We start from the raw sequence: 6,000 nt of genomic DNA on the forward strand, positions 1-6,000 counted from the left end.
GGCCCGCGTACCGCAAAAAAAAAAAAAAAAATCTTGCTTCCTATAGCGAGTTATATGCTACAGAGCCTTTCTGCAATATTTTTCTTCCTGTTATCCATTTTTCTTCTTTCCTCTCAACTGTCACTCTTCTTGTTTTTCAGAATATTCATCTTTGCCTATTTATTTATTTAAAAAAAAATTTTAATCATGTTTGCCTTTCTTAAATTTGAACTGTTTTCCCTTGTTCACTGTTTCTGTGAATATTTTTTTCTGTATGTGTTCGGGGGTAGGAAATAGGCTCAAAGGTTTTTTAAAAAACAGTTGTATGCTTCTGCTGTTCTAGAGAATGTTTTGTTATAATTCTCATGGATTCCCATTTCACAATAAATGAATAAAGTCTCTCGCTTCCAGAGTTGTTCTTATTCTTTGCTGTTTCTATGTAAATAATATAGCCCTATATTACTTTCCTGAAAAGCTCAGAAAATGATATTTTTAATCTTTAAGTACTCATTCATATTTTAATCTCCTCTTTTTTAAACCGAAATATTCTTTCACCAGGGCGTTTTGACTTTGTGATCATAAGGATATACGCAGGGCAGGAAGAAGTTTTCCTTAACGCTCTTAATGTCCCTGGCTGGGCCTGAAAAGTAAACTGAAAAAGACCAATGAACAGGAGAAAATCATACAAATTTATTTGACCTAAGTTTTACATGACACAGGAGCCTTCATAAGGAAATGAAGACCCAAAGAAACAGTTAGGCCTGTGTATTTGGATGATAGGTTTGATGAAGAGTGGACAGTCGAGTCGTGGAGGAATATGATAGGTTAAGGAGGACGAGGTAATTGTAGTAAAGTGGGGGAACTCAGTAAGGCCTGTTTGTTCAGATTCTTGGCGTTTTGGAGATCAGGGCGTTCCTCTCCTTGGAGTCTGGGGAGGGGACCTCTCACAGGAGGGTCTTATGACCTGTTTCAGGGGGAGGAGGTCATAGTGACCTTCCTGCTTCTGCCAGAGTTTGCTCAAATTCCTTCAGCTTAAAATATTCAATCTGCCGGGCTTCCCGGGTGGCGCAGTGGTTGAGAGTCCGCCTGCCCATGCAGGGGATACGGGTTCGTACCCCGGTTCGGGAAGATCCCACATGCCGCGGTGCGGCTGGGCCCGTGAGCCATGGCCGCTGAGCCTGCGCGTCCAGAGCCTGTGCTCCGCAACGGGAGAGGCCACAACAGTGAGAGGCCCGCGTGCCGCAAAAAAAAAAAAAATATTCAATCTGCCAAGGTGCCGTATTTTAAGATAGTGTGTCTGAACCCTATTAAGTACATTGTACAAGATCCTTATTTACTCAGTGACGTTTAACTATATTGCCTATGGCAATTTAGTCCAACAAATGATATTTCTGTTCTCATTTTACTAACATGCCAGAAACAACTGTTTTATATTTATTCACCATTTAGCCATCTTTAAAATAAACACAAATAACTATGTTAATAGACAATAAAAATACAAACTAACTTTAAAATGTAATCTTATTTTTCTGTAGGATTCTATGACCTCTTTCCAACTCTTGTTCTGGTACTTCCAGCGTTTTTTTCTTTTCCCTTAATTCATGTAAATTTTTCTATGTATCTACTGGATCCACAATGCTGTACAATGTTAGAGCGTAGTACGGGGAACCATGTCCCAGCTATGCTCGCTTGTTGGGTATCTTTTCTGTTTTTACTCTGCTTTGTTTGTTTACACTATGGGCACTAGGGCTATAACCAGTCTTGAATACATTTTAAAGTGATTCCTTGGGAGAGATTCCTAAAGGTAGTAGATCAGGCCAAGCAATATGGTCATAACTAATTATCTCTAGTATACTTTTAGTGCTGTCAGAATAAATACCCCAGGAATTCCCTGGTGGCTCAGTGGTTAAGAATCCTGCCAGTGCAGGGGACACGGGTTCGATCTCTGGTCCGGGAAGATCCCACATGTCGTGGAGCAACTAAGCCCGTGTGCCACCGCTACTGAGCCTAGAGCCCGTGCTCTGCAACAAGAGAAGCCACCACAATGAGAAGCCCGCACACCGCAACGAAGAGTAGCCCCTGCTCACCACAACTAGAGAAAGTCTGCGCAGCAACGAAGACCCAACGCAGCCATAAATTAATTAATTAAAAAAAGGAATACATACCCCCAGAGAGTAAATAACTTTGATGGAAGGAAGCTAGCACAAAGAAGCAAGGAGATGAGGTTATTCTGTCATATGAACAAGAACTGAAGAAGTGGTTTGGTTTTGTTTTGTTTTAATGAGACTGGAATCAGAGAGATTTGGGGGAAAAGAGATGAGATGTATCTCCTTGGGATGGTTATTTCTGGTCTTTGAGATTACTTTCTCTTTCTTAAGTGTCCCTTTCCTCCAGTGTCACCCCGCCCCCCACGGTGTTGCACCCTTGACATTCTCTTTTTGCCCCGTCACTCTGTTGGATCCTTTCCTTGCTACATCCCCTAACTCTGAGTATCCGCCGATGCTGACGTCTTTGCTCTATTCCTCACTTACTTCAGACTGTGCCTTTATGTTGTGCATAACCCAATCGTTCTGTAGGTCTGAGATTAACTCATGACCCTTCCCTTAGCCTGTTCCTACAATGTCTTCTCCCCACTGACACTCCCACTCCCTTGTTGCAAAACCTTATCATTTATCACCTGGACGATTTCATTTCATTCCCGGATAGTGTCCTTGCTCCCTGGCAATTTCAGTCCTCACTCTTGCCCTGCAAGTTGTGCTGGTCTGCACTAGTCACTTAAACATTCTTGAGTCTTGATTTATCTATCTAGGCTCATGGATGAATAGCCCACTGCTGCTGACATATATATAGTAGTTTGCTTACTCTTTCCTTCTTATAACTTATACCTCATCAGTATTCCTATTGTGACAAGTCTGATCTTGTCACTCAGACTTTACTAACTTCAGTAATTTTTCAGGGCCTAGAAGATAAAGTCTACACTCTTTGTTAGAAGAGACCTTCGAGGCCTATTTGCATTTCCCACCTCGTCTTCTGCCTTCAGCCCCCAGTCTCACATCCCCGCCCCACTGCCCTTGTCGTCATTTCCCAAACATGCCAACCGAGCCCTTTCAACCTTCTGTCTTTGCACACAGTGATCTTTTTTTTGCTGGACTTGCAAGCCCTCACCTATATTTTTTTCAAGATCCATTTTAAAGCACTTTTTTTAAAAAGCCTTCCCAGGTGCTTGAACTCTCCCCAAGCTCCTGGGATTTTAAATCTTGAGCAAATGAAGCAATAGTTTGGGAACAGAGGCAGTGAATAGTGTGTGGCCAGGACTGTCTTGAGGTGCCTTCTGCTCAGCCCCCAGCCAGCCTTTCTCAATTACGGTACCTCATTTGAGTCACAGCAACTGAAAATGATTTGAGTGACAGATTTGTCAATTCTGCCAAAGATGGCTTATAGCTAGTGCCATTTTAGGTGCATAGGAGAGGAGTTAAGTCACTCTATGTAACGCATGCTGTAGGGTGGTAGAACTTAATTTTCTCATGCAACTCAGGTTAGAAAGACTGCTACAGGGCAGTTTTGGATCTGCCATCTTTCTAAGCCTGACCCTCTGAGCTCTCACTGATGCTGTGAGCCCCTGGCATTATGATCCATTTCTTTTGTGCCTGAGATAACTAGATTCCGTTTTGGTTGCTAACAAATAAGACCCTTCTCTGCTCTAACAGCATCAGAGAGTATGTATTTATTGCTGTATATATTTATTGAATAATTAATTGGATGACTAACCTTGGAAATTTCTCCATTTTCTTTTTTCCCTATACCAAATCAGTCACCACGCACATCAGTCTTTATTTACAGCGTCTCTTAGAGTCTATCCTTTCCTTACATTTCCATGCTCACCATCCTCATCTAGGACTTTATCATCTCAGTCCACATTCCTGCAGTCCTCTCCTCGCGCTGCCTCTTACCTCTTTCACTCTCTCTCCTTAAATGATACTGAACCCAGATCAATTTTTCCCCCAAATGGAAGGACACGTTATCATTCCACTTACAAATATCATCCCAACTGGCGTTGAGGTGAAGTCAAACTCATGAGCCCGGCACTCAAGGCCCCCATGCTTTGGCCCCATATTCTCCATCCAGCATGCTTCCTTCACTCCGCCAGACAGAGTTGGTGCTCTTCTGTACATACTCTTTTGCTTGTGCTGCACCTACCACCCCTCCCTCGCTGCAACCTATATTACTGACTTAAAAAATTTCCTGATCAGATCTTATGAAATGGTGCTCCCAATACCCGTGTTCACCCGTTTTGCTTCCTGAACATGTTAAGCTGTATGCACTGCTTCTTTTTCTCCCGATATACCCTTTTCCTGTTCCCCACATCACATTTCATCTGGGTAATTCTTTTTTTTATGTTTAAAATACTTTAATTCTCAATATAGAGTGGTTAGGGAAAATAAGCAAACAGTGAATTACAGAGTGTTCAATTTTTTTCTTAATTATTATTGATTTCTAAAACCCCTTAGTAGCACTTCTAAATCTACCTCCTTCCAAAAGCCTGCTTGACTCTCTTTGACTTATATACTCACTCTTTCCTAATTTTAATTCTTTTTTTTTTTTTTTTTTTTTTTGCGGTACGCAGGCCTCTCACCGTTTTGGCCTCTCCCGTTGCGGAGCACAGGCTCTGGACATGCAGGCTCACGGGCCCAGCCGGTCCGCGGCATGTGGCATCTTCCCGGACCGGGGCACGAACCCATGTCCCCTGCATCAGCAGGCAGACTCTCAACCACTGTGCTGTCAGGGAAGTCCCTAGTTTTAATTCTTACATTCCATTATTGCCTTGTCTACCTACTAGTAAGTGGAATTATCCACTGGAACTCTCTTCATCACGAACCATTAAATAACCTGTTAAGTATGCACTTAAGCGGACAGCAAAGAAGACAAGAAGTATTCTTACCCCACTTTCTTTTCCCTTCTTTAATACCAAACTGCTGAATAATTTTTATTTTTAAGAAATATAAAGGTCCACAGCAGGTCACTGCTGGCTATTAACAAACCTAGTAACGAGCAAAACCATTTCCAAGTCAGTGTTGGGGCACCGGCATTGTCATTGGAATCAGAAAGGCCTCTTGTGTGTCTGGGGTACTCAGTGAGAACATCTGCCACTGAGGAGCAGAGGTGGGGCAGGGTTGGCTTGGATGTCCAGGGCTGTGCCAGATTTGGAGCATGCCTCCCATACCTAAGTCATTGGATGGCGAAGATGGTCTTGGCTAGGAATCGTTGGGTTCCAAGAGTTAGAAATCTCCAACTAGCTCACAGGAAGAAGGGAGTTGTAGTACGTTTATACTGTGCAATCACTCAGACACAGGAATTAGAAAGTGGCCAAGCTCCCTGAGAACAGGAGAAGGGAAGTTGCTGAGATTGAAAGCTCTTTCTCTCTCTTTAACTCTTTGTCTATTAACAACCACAAGAATTCTCAAGGGAAAGGATTTGGTTAATTTTTGGTTTGATAATGATGGTTGACCTTAGGCCAAGTGTTCATCCTTGCTCCACAGCACTGTGGGATTGGGGGCACATATTATAAAAATAAACAGTTGGTCCTATTCTTTCAAGGGGGTTTTGAGTGAGTCACACATAGGTCCCAAAGCTTCCACTATAAAAAAGTTCAGTGTTGTATATGTATTTGAGCGTTGTTGTTGAAAAATGTAAAAAAAAGAATAATTTAACACCCTAGGGCTGTTTCTTTGCCTTCTTCTAATTTTAGTAGCTAGTTCACTATGATATGGAAGAGGAATTGTTAATTTAATCCTAAAATTAACATGTTACTGATGTCATCAATAGGAAATGATGAAAAATTCTGAATTAATTCTTACAATCATATATATTGTACATTACGTGGTTAAAAATCAACCTTGGAGCTTCCCTGGTGGCGCAGTGGTTGAGAGTCCGCCTGCCGATGTACGGGACACGGGTTCGTGCCTTGGTCCGGGAGGATCCCACATGCTGCGGAGCGGCTGGGCCCGTGAACCATGGCCGCTG

The sequence above is a fragment of the Phocoena sinus genome, chromosome X (genome assembly GCF_008692025.1).
Source record: "Phocoena sinus isolate mPhoSin1 chromosome X, mPhoSin1.pri, whole genome shotgun sequence".
Lineage (NCBI taxonomy): Eukaryota > Metazoa > Chordata > Mammalia > Artiodactyla > Phocoenidae > Phocoena > Phocoena sinus.